This window comes from Hippoglossus stenolepis, chromosome 10 (assembly GCF_022539355.2).
Source record: "Hippoglossus stenolepis isolate QCI-W04-F060 chromosome 10, HSTE1.2, whole genome shotgun sequence".
NCBI classification, from domain to species: domain Eukaryota; kingdom Metazoa; phylum Chordata; class Actinopteri; order Pleuronectiformes; family Pleuronectidae; genus Hippoglossus; species Hippoglossus stenolepis.
The window spans coordinates 399,153-417,504 of record NC_061492.1 but is presented as its reverse complement, the minus strand read 5'-3'; the positions used below and the strand labels follow the sequence as shown (position 1 = coordinate 417,504).

The window sequence follows — 18,352 nt, the reverse complement described above, 5'->3', positions numbered from 1 at the left end:
GAGTTAGGTTCACCGGCGGTTCTGCGTAAGTCGTATATTGCTCTAGATGGCGCTATTAACGCGGTTTCAGATGCAGCTCGTACGCGCCCTGATTGGTTGTTGGGAGGAATGATGATGTTGAGAAATGGTTTCGCCTTAATGAGCTGATGATATCGCGTGATACAAGCATTTTCTCTGGCTGTCTGACTCAATCCTCTCGCCAGGAAGAACCCCGCTGACCGTGAAGATGGAGCAATGTGGGTTCTAATACTCAGGCGTATTAGATTGATATCAGGTGTTCTCCTGCTTCTATATTTCTCCGCTGACTCCTGCACTCTGTCGACCTGGATGTAAGTGCCTTCACTCGCTTCAGCCTTCACTTTGGTTTGCTCGTTACTGAAAAGAAAATGGTTGCCATGGAGAGGCAAGCAGGGTAATTTAACTGGGACAGCGATGATACCGCTTCGTGTCCATCGCAGACGCGTGTCGCTCTCTTTTTACTGTTGAGTTCAGACTTTCACTGCTCTGCTTAGTGTGTGTGCAGTGTTTCCACTTAATGGCACTTGTGTTTGACAAACAGATTTGATATGTGCTTTTTCATAATGATCTAACATTTTCTAACAGATTAGTTTTCTGAGTTTGTGTTTTCCATTGTCACTTCCTGTCACAAAAGCGCCGCACCACTTCCTAAGTCAGTAATAGTTCCAATTACGTCGCTTTAGGAGAAAGAAACTCTCATTTGACTTTTCAATCTGACATATTTACAGTGGACTGATACTTTATGAGCTTTGTGTGATTTGATCCAATTCAAAAATCAGGTTCTAGAGAATTAAATGTGTCATATGATACTGCTGGTGGAGCTTCTTGCTTGCCCTGCTGTATTCATACATAAACTTCTTCAGGAAATGTCCTGACTTAGGCAGCTCTGAAACTGCTCAGTTTTGTTACTCTGTTTTTATTGGTTTTCATTTAACTTGAGTTTCATGCTTGTAATGTCCAAGGGGTTTCTTCAGACGAAGGAGTCAGGTTCCCGATCAGAGATGTCCATACGAGCTGCCCTGGTGAAGACCCAGCTTGCACACCGCTTGTCTAAATAAACAGCAAGCACGAGAACGACGTGTCTGTGCCTTCCAGGTGGCTCCACTGTGGAGGCAGAAGACCAACGAGGCTTCCTATCCAGCGAGGCCATCATCAGTGCAAACCGTTGTGACGCCAGTCTCTACACTGTGGGTGAGTCTCTGATCCAGTCTGATTGGTTCATGCTCCTATTGTGCTCTGCATCTTCCCCTGATTGCTCCATAGCGGGTTTTGAAAACAGTGAGATCACATTGAAAATCTCTATTTCTACCTTTTCATTTACTACAAAGATGTATGAACTGTTGCATGTATTTAGGATGCAGTTCCCTTACAGAGCTGCTGTATACCTAGTACACAAATATTTAATATAGTGACATTGAAATTGCCAAATTCAGTCATCACTAGCCCTTATTTTGGTATCACAGTGATTGGGCTGTCTGGTGCTGTTGTATTGGTTGGATGAGTGCAGATGCCCTGAATTGGCACAAGTTAGAGGGAGGATGGGATGCTGAGAAAAGAAGCCTCTTGGGCCTTTAACGAGTTGATGATCATGGAGTACATCTCTGGCTGTCTGGATTCAATCCTCACAGGGTAACTTGAGTGTGAATGGTGTTCCTGTGAGACTCTGGTGACTTTGTGTCTGTGTGTTCCAGTGTTTGAAGACTAGGAGATGAGAAGACGCTGCGCCGTACGTCCTGTGTCTGAAGGGGGAGAGACATTTGCAGAGAGTGAGGTGAGTCCCACCAGACGGAGGGATTATCGAACAGGCCTGGTGTCCTTCACCGTATTTAAACAATCTAAATCTTCAGTGTTATTTAAAATAATATGTACTATCGCGCCCCAGACATTGGACCAGCTGCCTCTAACAAACCCGGAGCATTTCGGAACTCCGGTCATCAACAAGAAGTCCAACCGTGGTGGACGTCGTTCTTCCCAGGCTGCGTGAGTTTATTTTTACATATTGTTGCATGTCACATGCAGCAGTAAAAATCCTTTCTCTGCAGCTCTATAGAAACGTGCTCAATTGAACAGTCATGAATCTGAAAAGTTGATTTAGTGTTTGTGTTTATTGATGAAGGCATGTGGCAGAGAACTGGTCAAGGGAGGCTCACAAATGAGTTTCAAATCCACATTAATCAACTTGAGTCTACTGGGTCATTAACCTGGATCTGTTTAACTCCAAATCAGATCGTAATTGCTGAGTCAGACTACAAGCACCAGCATGTTGGCCTGTTCCAAGCTGTGAAGCTAATGTTCCTCAGAGGGAGGTGTAATGATGAGCCATGTGTGTGTTCTCCAGGCAAGACGAGCCTGCTCACCTGACGGTGTGGGGATTGACGTCATGCAAAAAGTAAATGAGAGCCTTCATGCAGGCCAAGATCAAGATCAGAAACGTGATGGGTGAAGGTCAAGGTAAGACAAGCTGTAGAGGGCACCAGGTTGGATGCCAGCAGGACAGGCAAGTCCACGCTTGACCAGAGCAGCTTGTCTGAGTCCTCTGTCACAGAAAAGCCACACCTGATCACACAGTGCATCTCCATTTGGGCTGCAATTTATCTTACTTAACTAGACTACGCCTTCCCACATTATGAAGTCAGCAGCGCTTAGGGTTTCTGGCATAACAACAGTATCTCTGAATCAAAGTCAGGCTACGTACTTCAACTAATACTAATGCTGCCCTGCAGCTTCAGGATCAGGCATGCCACAATATAGGTCCGGGCATCCATGTACCGCTCTGGGTGTTACCTGCTGCATGTCCTCACCCCCGCTCACTTCCGCGCTTGTTTCTTACTATTAATAACGATAAACACCATCACTAATCAGAAGCCATTAGGACAATGCATAGCACGGCAGTTCACTGCAGGCTTGTTTGATTCTCACGTAGAGTTATAGCACAGTATTCAAACACTTTTAGTCAGGCATCGCTATGCGCGCTCGCTACACACAACGCCGAGAGAAGTGACGCGGCACAACCAGGACCGCAGGTCAAAGTGACTGGAACCATTGATTCATGATCCGGCACCGCCCACCCTTTGTTTTATCATCAGAGCAGTTGATACGATTTGTTGATATCGATGACCAAAGAAGTTTCTAACTACCTGGATTCTAAATCAAGATTGTTGGCTTTATTTGAGAAATGATCAATTCAGTTATCGCAGATGAGGTTAGTTCACCGTGGTTCTAAGGCGGTAGTTTCTACATGTTTCAGATGGCGGCTGAATAGAACGGGCCATTCCTCTGAGATGCAGTCAGTATCATTCTGATTGGCTGGCTGTTGGGGAGGGAATGATGATGTTGAGAAATGGTTTCGCTAATGAGCTGACAGATATCATGATGTCACATTTTCTCTTAAGGATCTTGGATCAATCCCCTGCCAGGTGAACTTCGCTGATCGTAAGATGAGTTAATTGCAATCAACACTAGAAGTATTAGATTGATATCAGGTGTCTTCTCGTTTTATATTTTCCGCTGACCTCACCGTTTCACCTGATGTAGCGCTCCACTCTGGGCTCTTCACTGTGGTTTGTCTGTTACTGAAAAGAAAATGTGGCTGCTGCCAGTAGATAAAGTGCAGGTAACTAACCCGGCGGCAGCTGGTGACACCGCCGTGCCCACGACGCGCGCTGCTCTTCACTGTTGAGTCTGACTTTCACTGCTCTGCTTAAAGGTGTGCAGTGTTTGACTTAATGGCCACTTCGCCGGACAAATGGAGACGATGGCGGTTTTTTTCATACGATTCACATTTACTCATTAGTTTCAGTTTCAGGTTCACGTCACTTGTTATTAAAGCCGCGAATACTTCCTGTCAGTACGAAGCCCACTGCCGTCAGAGAAAAGAGAAACTTCATTGACTTCTTCTAATCTGACATATTTACAGGACTGATACTTATGAGCTTGTGTGATTTGATCCAATTCAAAATCAGGTTCTCTAGAGAATTAAAATGTGGTTTCATATGACATCACAGGAGCTTCAGTTGTTTCAAGGTATCTATACATAACCTCTCTAGGAAAATACAACTGATTTAGCAGCTCTGAAAATCGCTTCAGTTTTGCGTCACCTTGTTTTTTTGTTTGGTTTTTCATTTTAATTTGAGTTTCGTTTCATACAAATGTCCGAACCTTTCTGGGGATAAGGAGCTGTGGTTCCTGACTGTGAGAGGTCCATTTGTTAAACTCTGCAAGGAAGAACACTCACAATAACGCTACTTTTAAATACTAAACAGTTAATGGAACGATTTAAGTCTGTGCTTCAGGTGGCTCCATCAGTGAGGTGAAGACACCCAGGTTTATTCAGTTAGCCATCATCAGCAAAACTGACAGACGCCAGTCTCTACACTGTGGGTGAGTCTCTGATCCAGTCTGCTGATTGGTCTACATCCATTAGTCGTACTTCTGATTGGTTCATAGCCGGTTTTGAAAACAGTGAGATCACATTGAAAAAATTCCCATTTCACCTTCATTTACCACGCGCGGGTGAACTGCTGCATGTATTTTTAGAGCGCAGTGCTCTCACAGAGTTGCCATACCTAGTACACAAACAAATATTTAATATAGTGACATTGAAATCAACCAGTCAACACCAGTCCTTTTATTTGGTATCACAGTGATTGGTCAGTCTGAAAGTGTTGCGATTATTGATGAGTGCAGACGGCCCCACTGGCTGTTGGGGAGGAGGATGATGTCAGAGAAAAGGTTTCCCGCCAACGAGCTGATGACTGTAAGGTGTGGATGTCACACCCTTGGCTGTCTGATTCAATCCCTGCCAGGGTGCACTGGCTGAGTGTGAAATAGTGCCCTGTGAGACTTCCTGGTGACTAGTGTCTGTGTGTTCCAGTGGTTGATGACGAGATGAGAAGACGCTGCGCCGTATCGTCCCGTTCCCTGTGGGAGAGATGATTTTGCAGAGGAGTGAGGTGAGTCCCACTCAGATTTGAGGGATTACTTCTGGTTGTGGCCCGTGTCCTTCCACCAGGATTAAACAATCTAAATCTTTCTTAAAGGTTACTTAAATACACATGTATCTACTGTGTCTCCAGACATTGGACCAGCTGCTCAATGAACCCGTGAGTACTGAACTCACACAAATACAGAAGTTCAACCGCAGTGGAGCACATCGCTCTTTCCTAGGCCGCGAGTTTATTCTTTACATATATTGTTGTATGCTTCATGGCAGTGAAAAATCCTTCTGCAGCTTCCTCTCTATAGAACGTGAAGCTCAATTGAACAGAAGGCCGCAGAATCTGAAAAAGTTGATTTAGTGTTTTGTGCTACGATGAAGAGATGACGGCAGAGGAATCGGCCATGAGTCGTCAAACAGGGGAGTCACAACCACATTAATTCTTAACCTGAGTTCACTGGCCACAAACTGGATCTGTTAATCAAACTGAGATCAACTAGCTGGAGTCAGACCATACAATAAAGAAACAGCTCACCCCGCTGTAGAAGCTAATGTCTCTTCAGAGGGAGGTGTAAGGGTCCTGATGCTATTGATGTGTTTCAGGCAGATTTAGCCTCAGTTTCACCTGACGGTGGGGACGGACGTCAGGTGCAAAGCACAGAGGAGCCTTCATGAGGCCAAGATCAAGACTCGGTGAAACGATGGTGAAGCTGGCTGAAGGTGGGGCACGAGGCACCAAAATATGCCATGACAGGAAGTCCAGTACGCTTGACCAGAGCAGCCTACTGAGTCCCCTTGTCACAGAAAGCAGCTACACCTGATCACAGTATATCTCCATTTGGGCTGCACGATTCATTTAATTCACAGATTACGCTTTCTTCCAATGCATTATGAAGTCAAAGTAAGGTTTTAGGGGTTTTCAGATAATAACAGCATTTTTTAACAAAGTTGTACATGACCAACTAGTCACTGGGAAGCGTTGCCTGCAGCTTCAGGATCAGGCAGACGACAATATAGGTCCGCATCCATACTGCTCTAGGTTAGCCTCTTCTGTGCCACCCCACCTCCCGCCTCTACCACAAATGCTGTTTTTACACATTAACGATAAAACACCAATACTAATCAGAAGCTATTAGACACGTATGTACTGCAGTTCACTTGTGTTTGTTTGATCTTCAGTTTCAGAGTTTACATGAAACATGTATTCAAACACCCTTAGTCAGGGTACGTTTGCGCGCGTCTGCCACTACAACGCGAGAGAAGTGACGTGCACAACCAGGACCGTGGTAGGGTCAAAGTGATCAAACGACTGATTCATGATCCTACATCAACAGCTCCACCCTTTGTTTTATCATCAGAGAAGTTGATACATCTTATTGATGACAACTAAAGAAAGTCAAATTACCTGATTCTAAACCCAAGATTTGCTATTTGAGTTTCATAATGATCAATCTAAAGTCATTTCAGATGTGGAAGGTTAGTTCACCGTGCTCTATGTAAGTTTCACATGTTTCAGATGGCGTTATTAGAACGTGGCTATTCTCTTCCGAGATGCAGCCTGCACGCCCTGATTGTCGTTAGAGGAATGATGATGTTGAGAAATGGTTTCACAATGAGCTGATGATATCATGTGATGTCACATTTTCTTGGCTGTCTGACTAACTTCGCCGGTGAACCTCGCTGATCAGGAAGATGGAGTTAATGTAACCTTAACACCAGGCGTATCAGATTGATAATTAGTGTTCTCCCTGCTTATATTTTCCGCTGACCTCACCTGTCGACCTGATGTAGTGCCTCCACTCTGGCTCAGCCTCACTTGGTTTGTCTGTTACTGGAAAAGAAAATGGCTGCTGGCCGCTTTTAGAGAGGCGCGCAGGTAACCCGTAGACAACAGCGTGATGGACACCGGCCAGGAAGTTCACGCGCAGACGCGCGGTCGGTGGCTCTTCACCGTTGGGATATTCGGGGACTCTCACTGCTCTGCTTAAAGGTGTGCAGTGTTTCACTCTAATGGCGACTGTCGGGACAAATGAGACGGCGAAGCGGTGTTTTTCATAATGATTCAAACATTTAATTAGATTAGTTTTCTGAGTTTGTGTTTCTTCCACAATACTCTGTCACAAAAGCGTCTAACACTTCCTGTCAGTAACAGCTCCACCCTCACGCGCCGGAAGTGAAACTCCCGCCTGACCTTCAATCTGGACACATTTACAGACTGATACTTATGAGCTAGTGTATTTGATCCAATCAAAAATTCAGTTCTAGAGACCAGGCCTGTGGGTTTCATAAGGACACTGCTGGTGGAGCTCTTGCTGTCTCTTGCCAGATCTACATAAGCATAAACTTTCAGGAAAATGTCCGATTCAGGCAGCCTGAAAACTGCTTCTGCTTTGCGCTACCTTGTTTTTTTGGCTTAGTTTTTCATTTAACTTGAGTTTCACTTACAAAATGTCCAACCTTTTCAGACGCAAGGAGCTGTGGTTCCTGGACTCAGAGATGTGTCCATACCAGCGGCTCTGGTGAAATTCACATTAACGCTTGCCCAATAAACAGCAATGAACGACGGTTCAGGCTTCAGGTATTCCACTGCAGTGGCACTGAACGAGGGTTTCATTCAGCGAGGCCATCATCGCAAATTGACAGGACGCCAGTCTCTACACTGTGGTAGAGTCTCCTGATCCAGTCTGCTTGATTGGTCTACGCTGCCCCCATTGGGGCTCGACTTCTGATTGCTCCTTACAGAATGTGGTTTGAAAACAGGAGATCATGCATTTTCGGCCAAATATCCTATTTCACCTTCATTTACCACAAAGATGTAAGTGAACTGTTGCATGTATTTAGGGTGCTGTGCTCCCTCACACAGAGCCTGTTACACTAGTACACAAATAAATATTTAATATAGTGACATTGAAATTCAACCGTCATCACTGTGTCCTTTTTATTTGTATCACAGTGATTGGCTGTCTGAAAGTGTTGTGATTGTTTGGATGAGTGCAGACGCTTCCATCATTGTTGGGGGAGGAGTGATGATGCTTATAGTGTTGACTTTACCAATGATTGATGATCATGTGATGTCACATCTCTGGCTGTCTGACTAACCTACAGGGAACTGGCTACTGAGTGTGAACAGCTCCTGTGAGACTCTGGTGACTCGTGTGTCTGTGTTCCAGTGTTTGATGACTTGAGATGAGAAGACGCTGCGCCGTGACGCCCTGTGGGCCCTGGGAAGGGAGAGACATTGCAGAGCAGAGTGAGTCCACTCAGACGGAGGGATTACTTGGTCAGGCCTGTGTCCTTCCACCAGGAGCTCAAATAACGAATCTTTCAGTGTTATTTAAATACATGCATTCATTGTGTCCCCCAGACATTGGGACTCAGCCGCTCTAACAACCCGAGCATTTCGAACCCGGCTCACGCGAAGTCCAACCGCAGTGGACGCCGATTCCCAGGCTGCGTGAGAGTTTATTTTACATATTGTCATGTCACATGCAAAAATCCTTTTCTCTGCAGCTCTCCCATAGAAACGTGCCCAATTGAAACAGGTCATGAATTCAGTGTTGATTAGTAACAGTTTTTGTCAGATGAAGGAGATGAGATGTGGTGGTGAGACTAATAAGGAGGTCGCAGCTGGGTGAGTCGCTAAATCTACATTAACCTGTAATCCTGAGTTCACCGCCGCTAAAACTGGATCTGTTTAACCCAAACTGAGATCAATTCATGGGAGCTACTACACCAGCAGTGTTGGCCTGTCTCCGCTGGGTGAAGCAATGTTCCCGAGGAGTAAACCACGCGTCGACATACACAATATAATACAATAATAATAATAATAATAATAATAATGTATTAAACACAAAATAATAATAATATGCGTGTTTCAGGCAGACGAAACCCTGCCTCAATCTGACTGTGACTGACGCTGTGCAAAGTACAGAGAGGAGCCTTCAAGAGCTGTAAGATCAAGACTCAGTGAACTGATGGTAATGTCTGGCAGGGGGATGAGCAGAGTACATCACCAGGTTTGACGCAAGAGACAGGAAGTCCACGCTTGGACCAGAGCAGCTTGGTCTGAGTCCCTCTGTCATGGTGAAAAAGCTACACCTGATCACGTGGCATCCCCCATTTGGGCTGTGCATCGATTCATTTAACTGGTGATTACGTCTACCATTATGAAGTCAAAGCAAGCTGCTAGGTTTCTAAGATAAATAAACAGTATCTCCTTAATCAAAGTCAGGCCACGCACTAACTAAATACCAGTCGCTGTTCCCAGCAGCTTCAGGACTGTGGGGCAGACGCACAACATACAGGTCCGGGTAATCCATGGACCGCAGGTCGCGCGATCGAACGACTGATTCGGCGATCCGACATCAGCTCCACTTTGTTTTATCATCAGAGCAGTTGACATGCGATTTGTTGATTGATGAACTAAAAGAAAGTTTCTCAAATTGGCCTGATCGTAACTCAAGATTGTATACGGTTTCTAAAATGATCAATCTTGGAAAGTCATTTGCAGATGAGGTTAGTTCACCGTGGTTCTGCGAGCCATACTGTTTCAGATGGCGTTATTATAGGGCCATCCTTCCTGAGATGGCAGTCACTGCAATGCCATTCTGCAGTGATTGGCTGTTGGGGAGGGGAAACATGTGATGCTGAGAAATGGTTTCGCCAATGAGCTGATGACATCATGGATGTCACGATTCTCTTCTTGTCTGACTAACCCCGCCAGGTAAGAACTCCGGCCATGATCGTGGCGATGGTATTAATGTAAATTTCAATAATTGTGTTATTGATTGATATCAGGTATGTTCTCCATGTATATTTTCCGCGACTCTACCTCCAGCTCGACCTGGATGCAAGTGCCTCCACCTGTTTCATTTCTTCACTTGGTTTGTCTGTTACTGAAAAGAAAATGCATGCTGTAGAGGTGCTGCTGTAACGAACCCGGACACAGCGGATGACACCGCTCAGTTCACTTGTAGACGCGGTGTCGGCTCTTCACTGTTGAGTTCAGACTTTCACTGCTTCCTGCTTTAAAGGTGTGTGCAGTGTTTCACTTAATGATAACAAAGCCGGGTGAGCTGCAATGAGACGGCGAAGCGGTGTTTTTTCGGCGGTAATGATTCAACATTTAACCAGATTAGTTTCGAAAGCCCAGTGCTTCTCGCTGTCACTCTCCCGTCGCGCAAAGGTCGCTAATACTTCCTGTCAGTAATGTTCCACCGCCGCCGCCTTCGGAGAAAAGCAAACCCTCGCCTGACTTTCAACTTTGACAGCATATTTACAGACTGGGATACTTATGAGCTTTGTGTGATTTTTTTGATCCAATTTAAATCAGGTTCTAGAATTAAAATGTGCTTTATAAGGGACATTGGGCAGGAGCTCTTAAGGTCTCTGCTGTATTCATACATAAACTTCTCAGAAAATGTCTGATCCCAAAGTGCAGCCCTGGAAAACTGCTTCAGTTTCTACGCCACCTTCATGGTTGGCTTACCGCAATCCTGAGCCTCGGTTTGGCAAGGTAATGTCCAACTCTTTCAGACGAAGGAGCTGTGGTTCCTGAATTTAGATGTGTCCATAGCTGATGCTCCTGAAGCATCTTTACTGCATAACGGGCTATTCAAATAACAAATATCGAACACGGTTCGTGCTTCCAGGCGGCCCCACCGTGGAGTGCGACTAACGCAGGGTTTTATCCAGCTTGCGCCATCATCAGTAAACCGATGACGTCTCTACACTGTAAGTGAGTCTCTGATCCAGTTCGGCTGATTATCACACTGCTCCCAGGTATTCAGCTCTTACTCCTCTGATTGGTTTATGAAGCACTTTTGAAACGGTGAGACTAGCATTGAAAATCTCATTTCACCTTCACTACCACAAAGATGTAAGTGAACTGTTGTAATGTATTTAGGGATGCAGGCTCTTGGCAGAGCTGCTTACACTAGTATGCAAATAAAGTTATTTACATAGTACATTGAAATCAACCGTTAATACCAGCTTCAGTCCTTTTTATTTCGGCAGGTCGCGATTACATGTGTCTGGTGTTGGATTGGCTGGATGATGCATCGCCCCAATTGGCTGCTGGGGAGGATGATGATGCTGAGAAAAGGTTCATAACGAGCCATGATCACAGGTGATGTCGCATCTCTTGCTGTCTGACTAACTTCGCCAGGTAACTGGCCACTGAGGAACAGGCTCCTGTGAGACTCTGTGACTCCGTGTCTGTAGTTCCCAGTGTTTGGATGACGGAGAGGAGAAGACGCTGCGCCAGACGCCCCTGTGTCTGAAGGGGAGAGAGCATCACAGAGAGGAGGTGAGTCCCACTTCAGACGGAGGGACATCTGTCAGGCTCAGTCCCTTCCACCAGGATTAAATAATCTAAATCTTTCAAAGTATTAAATACATGATTCACCGCCTCAGACACTGGACTCAGCTGCCTCTAACAAAACCTGCTGAGTATTCTCGAATTCGTCATCAACAAGAAGTCCAACCGGTGGACGCTGCTTCCCAGGCCATGTGAGTTTATTTCTTACATACCATGATGCCGCAGTAAAATCTTCTCTGCAGCTCATAGAAACGTGTTTCACCGAAATAAACAAGAATCTGGAAAGTTGATTTAAACAGGTTGCTGACAACAGAGGATGCAGAGAACGGGGCTGGCGAGGTCACAAATGTGAGTCGCAACTACATTAATTTTAATCGAGCCCATCGCCAAACTGGATCTGTTTAACCCAAACTGAGACTGAATCAGCTGGAGCTGCAGACCATACACCGCAGTGTTGGGTCTGTTCCACAGGAAGCCACGTTCCTCAGAGGGAGGTGTGTGTCCTGACGTTGCTCACATGTGTGTTTCCAGGCAGCAGATTTAGCCTGCCTACCTGACGGTGGGGACGGACGCCAGTGTAAAGTACAGAGGACTCTCTGCTGCTTTTAGGTTGAACCAAGATTTAAAACGCATGGTGAAGGTCAAGGGTAAGACATAGAGGCACCAGGCTGACGGCAGACAGGAAGGGCATTCACGTTGACCACAGACAGTTTGTCTGAGTCCCTCTGTCATAGAAAAGCCACACCTGACTGCTATGGGGTATCTCCATTTGGGCTGGTACGATTCATTTAATCAGGATTGCGCCTTCCGTCCATTATGAAGTCAAAGTAAGTGCTTAGGTTTCTGGTATAACAAATAGTATCTCCTGAATCAAAGTCAGGCTACGCACTAAATTAAATAACCGCTGCCTCCCGCAGTTTCAGGATCAGGGCAGACGACAACAGGTGTCCGGCATCCATGGACCGCAGGTCAAAGTGACTGGAACGAATGATCTGGCTGAAGATCCACATCAGCTCCACCCTTGTTCTATCATCAGGAGAAGTACATGATTTGTTGATTGATGAACTAAAGAAAGTTTCTAAATTGCCTGACTTAAAATCCTGAGATTGTTATTTACTGCAAATGATCAATTCAAATATTTATGCAGATGTGGAGGTTAGGTTCACCGTGTTCTAAGTGAAGTTTTACATGTTCTAGATGGCGTTATTAGAACGTGCGGCTATCTCCTTCCGAGATGCAGCCTGCACAAACACTCTGATTGGCTGTTGGGCAGAGGAACAGATGATGTTGAGAAATGGTTTCGCCTAATGAGCTTGATGATATCATGTGATGTCATATTTTCTTGGCTGTCTGATCAATCCTGCCAGGTGAACTCGCTGACTGTGAAGATGGAGCAATGTAATGAACACCAGGCTAATAGACTGATATCAGGTGTTCTGCTTTATATCGCCAGACGCTCCGTCATCTGATGCGTCACCCGCCTGTAGCTTCCTTCACTTGGTTTGTCTGTTACTGAAAAGAAAATGGCTGCTGGTAGAGGTGCGAGGCAACTAACCCGACAATGGTGGCTGGCATGACAATCGCTTCAGTTCAGCCAGACGCCAGGTTTGCCCTTCACTGTTGAGTTCAGACTTTCACTGCCCGTTTAAAGGTGTGTGGAGTAAGCTCTATGACTTCAATGTACATCATGTCAAGACAAATGACGATGCAGGTTTTTTCTACAATGATTCAAACATTTAATTAGATTAGTTTTCTCTGAGTTTGTGTTTTTCCATTATCACCTGTCACAAAGCGCGCTAACACTTCCTGTCAGGCAAATAGCCTGGAATTTTCGCCGCCACCGAGAAAGAAATCCCCGCTCTGACTTTTCAATCTGACATATTTACAGCACTGATACCATGCGCCATAGTGATTTTGATCCAATTTTAAAAATCAGGTCGAGAATTAAAATGTGTGGTTTAAGGCGATTACCGTTGGTGAGCTCTTGCTGTCTCGCTGTATTCATACACAAACTTTCAGGAAAATGTCTTGATTTCAAATGCAGCTCCTCTGAAAACTGCTTCAGTTTTGTGCTACCTGTTTCATTGGTTTTCATTTAACTTGAGTTTCGTTTCATACAAATGTCCGAACCCTTTTCAGACTTGCTGAGTCAGGGTTCCTGACTCAGAGATGTCCACATGAGTTGGCTCTGTGAAGACCTTGTATTAACGGCCATTCTTAATAAACAAAGCAATGAACGAATGGTTCAGGTTTGGTGTGGCCCCACTATGAGTGTGAAGACCAACTAGTAATTTATCCAGTTGAAATACATCAGTAAAACTGACAGATTTTCAGTCTCTGCCACTGTGGGTGAGGCCCTGATCCAGTCTGATTGGTCTGACGCTGCTCCCATTGAATTGACTCTCTGATTGGTTCATAGCGTATTTTAAAAACAGTGAGATCACATTGAAAACTTATTCTACCTTCATATTCTACTAACAAAGATGTAAGTGAACTGTTGCATGCATTTAGAGCGGTGCTCCTCACAGAGCTTGCCATATTCAGTGTCAATGTAATAAATATTTAATATAGTGACATTTTGAAATCAACCAGTCATCACTCAGGTCCTTTTATTTTTGCAATGGCAGTGATTGCTGCCGTCTGAAAAGTGCTGTGATTGCTGAAGGAGCGACGCCCTAATTGGCTGTTGGGGGAGTGGAGGATGATGCTGAGAAAAGGTTTCCCGCCAACGAGCTGATGATCGCGATGTCACATCTTCTTGGCTGGAACATCAACTTCGCCAGGGTAACTGGCTACTGAGTGAAGAGGCTCTGTGAGACTCCTGTGACTCTCAGGTCTGTGTTCCTGTTTGAAGGACGGAGACAGAAGACGCTGCGCGTGACGTCCCTGTGTCTGAAGGGGAGAGACATTTTGCAGAGAGTGAGGTGCAGAGTCCCACTCAGACGGAGGGATTACTTACGTCTGTGTCCTCTCCACCAGATTAAAACATCTAAAATCTTTCTTAGTGTTATTTAAATACATGGCTCATCGTGCCTCAGACACATTGGACTCCCAGGCTATTCTAACAAACTCCGAGCATTTCGAACTCCGGTCAATAACAAGAAGTCCAACTGCAGTGTGTGGACGCTGCTCTTCCCAGGCTGCGTGAGTTTATTTTTACATATTGTTGCATGTCACATGTGCAGTCTCCTCTCTTCTGCAGCTCATAGAAACGCGTTTCAATTGAAATAGCCGCGTAATCTGAAAGTTGATTTATGTTTGTGTTTGCTGATGAAGGAGATGACGTGCAGAGAATCAATAAGGAGGTCGCCAGAAACCGTGAGTCGCCAACCCACATTAACTTTAACTCCGAGTTCATCGCCGCTAAACTGACCTGTTTAACCTAACTGAGATCGAACTAGCTGGAGCTGGGACCACACCAGCAGTGTGTTGGCCTGTCTCCGCTGTGGAAGCTACACGTTCCCAGAGGAGGCAGTGGTCCTGATGCCGATGGGGTGTGTTTCAGCAGACGAGAATACCACCTGACGGGTGGGAATGTTGACGCCGCGGCAAAGTGTACAGATGGTTTTTCCGTTATATCAAGATCAAGACTCTGAAACGCATGGTGAAGGCTTTCATGTAAGACACAGAGGTACCAGGTTGACGCGCAGACAGGAAGAAGTCCACGCTTGACTACAGCAGTTTGTTCGAGTCCTCTGTCATGCACACCTGATCACAGTGCATCTCCATTTGGGCTCGCACGATCATTTAATCACAGATCACGCCCCCACCCATTAAGGTGCAAGCCAAAGTAAGCGTTTAGGTCGGTGGCACAACAGTATCTCCGAATCAAAGTCATACGACCAACTAAATACGCTCAAATGCCGTCCCCGGCAGCTTCAGGACTGTGGCAGATGCACAACATAGGTCCGCATCCATGGATCTTCCAGAGGGTCAAAGGACTGGAACGATCATTGACCCGATCCGAGACTAGCCTCCGACCTTGTTTGACTACCGAGCAGCTGACATGGATTTGTTGACTACTGAACCAAAGAAAGTTCTCCTAAATTGGCCTGACGAAAATCCAAGATTGTTACTGATGTAGTAAATGATCAATTCAAAGTCATTTATAGATGTGAGGTTAGTTCACCGTACTTACAGCCATGTTCTGGATGTATGCCACAGAACGTGACATCTTCAAGAGATGCCTGCACGCGCTCTGATTGGCTGCACATGTTAGAGGAATGATGCTGGAGAAATGGTTTCGCTTCAACAGCTGATGATATTTCATGGGATGTCACATTCCTTTCTCCTTTGGCTAAGTCTGACTAACTCCCTGCCAGGTGAACTCCCAAGCACTGAAGATGAGCAATGCAATTTAACATTTAAAGAATAGATTGATATCAGGTGGTTCCTCTGCTTTATTTTCCGCTGACCACCTGCCCACCTGATGTGGCGCCTCCACCGCTCAGCCTTCACTTTGGTTTGTCTGTTACTGAAAAGAAAACGGCTGCCGCTGTAGAGGTAAAGCAGGTAATTTAACCCGGGGATAACAGCGCGTGATGACACCGCTCACGAGACGCTGTCGGGCCTTCTTCACTGTTGGAGTTCAGACTTTCACTGCTCTGCTTAAAGGTGTGTGCAGTGTTTCCACTTCAAATAAGTACTGTCGATGAACAGAGACGATGGTTTTTGTGTTTTTTTCACAATGATTCAACATTTAATTGATTAGTTTCTGGAGTTTGTGTGTTTCTCCGCTTGTCACCTGTCACAAAGTTGCTGACACTTCTGCTGTGTACAGTTCCACTCTCGCTGCCGCTGGAGAAAGAAATCCCCGCTTCACTTTTTCATAATCTGATATATTTACAGGACTGATACTTAAGGAGCTTTGCATTTTGATCCAATTTAAAAAATCAGTTCTAGAGAATTAAAATGTGGTTTCATAAGACACCAAGTTGTGAGCCTTACGTCTCGCCATGATCTACATAAACTTTCAGGAAAATGTCCGATCAGTGCAGTCTAAAACTGCCTTCAGTTTCTAGCTGCCACCTTGTTTTTATTGGTTTTCATTTAACTTGAGCCCTAGTTTCACAAATGTCCGAATCCCTTCAGACGGTATGGAGCCAGTGTGGTTCTGGACTCAGATGTGTCCACGAGCGGCCCTGTAGTACTCCATTGTATAACGTCATTCAAGTTAAACAGTTAATGAACGATTGCTCATGTTTCCAGGTGTACCCACCGTGGAGGAAGACCAACAGGGTTTCATCTGTGCCGAGGCCATCATCAGTAAACTGACAGATTGTGCCTCTGGCATCAGGTGTGAGTCTCTGATCCAGTCTGATTGGTCTAGTTTGCCCTACTGGGGCTCGACTGATTGGTTCAGTGGCTTTTGAAAACGGTGAGATCACACTGAAAATCCTCAGCCTCACCTCTCTATCACCACAAAGATGGGTGAACTGTTGCATGTATTTAGGAGCCGCAGCCTCCCCACAAAGAGTTGCTTATACTAGTACACAAATAAATATTTAATATAGTGACATTGGAAATCAACCAGTCATCACCAGTCCTTTTATTCTTACATCACAGTGATTGGCTGGTCTGAAAGTAAGGTGGATTGCTGATGAGTGCAGATCATCCAATTACTGTTGGGGGAGGATGATGATGAGAAAAGGCTCACCAACGAGCTGATGATCATGGATGTCAGCATCTCTGGCTGTCTGATTCAATCCTGCCAGTAACTGGCCACTGAGTGTGAACAGGCTCCCCGTGAGACTCCGGTGACTGGTGTCTGTGTTCCAGTGTTTGATGACGGAGATGTGAGAAGACGCTGCGTCAGACGCCCTAAATGTCTGAAGGGAGAGAGATTGCAGAGAGGAGGTGGACGCGAATTTCAGACGGAGAGGGGATTATCTTGTCAGGCCTGTGTCCCACCAGGCCAACAACGAAAATCTTTCTTTAGCATTAAATACATGTATTCATCATGGCTCCCTGAGACATTGACCAGCTGCCTCTAACAAACCTGAGCATTTCAACCCGGTCATCAACAAGAAGTCCAACCGTGGTGGACGTCAGTTTCCAGGCTGCTGGAGTTTATTTCAGCCATGCATGTCACATGCAGCAGTAAAAATCTTTTCTGCAGCCTATAGAAACGTGCTCAATTGAACAGTCATGGAATTTGAAAAGTTGATTTAGTGTTTGTGTTTGTCAGATGAAGGAGATGACGCGGTAGAGAACTTAACAAGGGGGATATCACAAAATGCAGTCACTAAATCCACATTAACTTAACCTGAGTTCATCGCACGCTAAACTGGATCTGTTTAACCCAACTGGAGACCGAACCTCTGACTCCTGACAGTTGTTTCTTCATTCGGCTGCAGCCATCACACTGAGGATCATTAGTTTGAGTTTCAGTTGAACATGGACCATGTTAGTGCAATAATCCTGCTGGGGAAAAACTTGTTGAAAGAATCAGAATCTTCCTTCCTGTTGAAACTTACATCTCCATCATTAGCACTGAGACACGTGGGGGCAAAGCAGGAGGACGTCTGCCTCTGTCCTCGTGTAACTGACGGACTCTTAACATTTTTGTAGTTGTACTCTTTAGAATTTGTTGTTTCTTTTCAAGATAAATGTTTTATCGTCATGTGTAGTTTGTAATGTCTCTGTGTCGTGGTTCTTTCTCAGTGATACAGATATTAACACGCTGTATTCAAACTACAACCATGAACTGATAACTGATCGTGTACAAACACTTGGTCAGAACTGATCTCAGCTATGATACCAACTGTGTTTGTAGTCTGAGAGAATAACGTGGTGTTTTCAGGTTTATTCTCTACTCCACTACATCCTCTTCACTTATGAGGCAGTGTCAGTAATTCTGGGACTCAGATATTCCTTCATATCATAGATCTTAAATCTCATTCATTATGATCTTAAAAATCTAAAATTGAACTCCTTTAAAAACCTTCAGAAACCCTGAACTGAGTAGAATCTGCGTTCTTCCCATTGTATGAAGTATTAGCAGGTGCACATGATGATCCGCCAAAGGAAACTGGGAAGCATCTGAAATGTAATCGTGGCAGAGTAGTTGAGCCAACCTA

The 18,352-nt window shown here is 45.1% G+C and overlaps 1 long non-coding RNA gene and 1 other non-coding gene across 2 annotated transcripts; both read left to right on the top strand.

Moving 5' to 3' along the window:
* The first annotated feature begins 1,751 nt into the window (after positions 1-1,751).
* Positions 1,752-17,498, top strand: LOC124852646. The gene is made up of 3 exons (XR_007033066.1): positions 1,752-1,789; positions 1,901-1,998; positions 17,461-17,498. It is a non-coding gene; the product is annotated as an uncharacterized LOC124852646 (long non-coding RNA).
* Positions 6,535-6,616, top strand: LOC118117147. The gene has a single exon (XR_007034335.1). It is a non-coding gene; the product is annotated as a small nucleolar RNA SNORD53/SNORD92 (small nucleolar RNA).
* Positions 17,499-18,352: the final 854 nt, after the last annotated feature.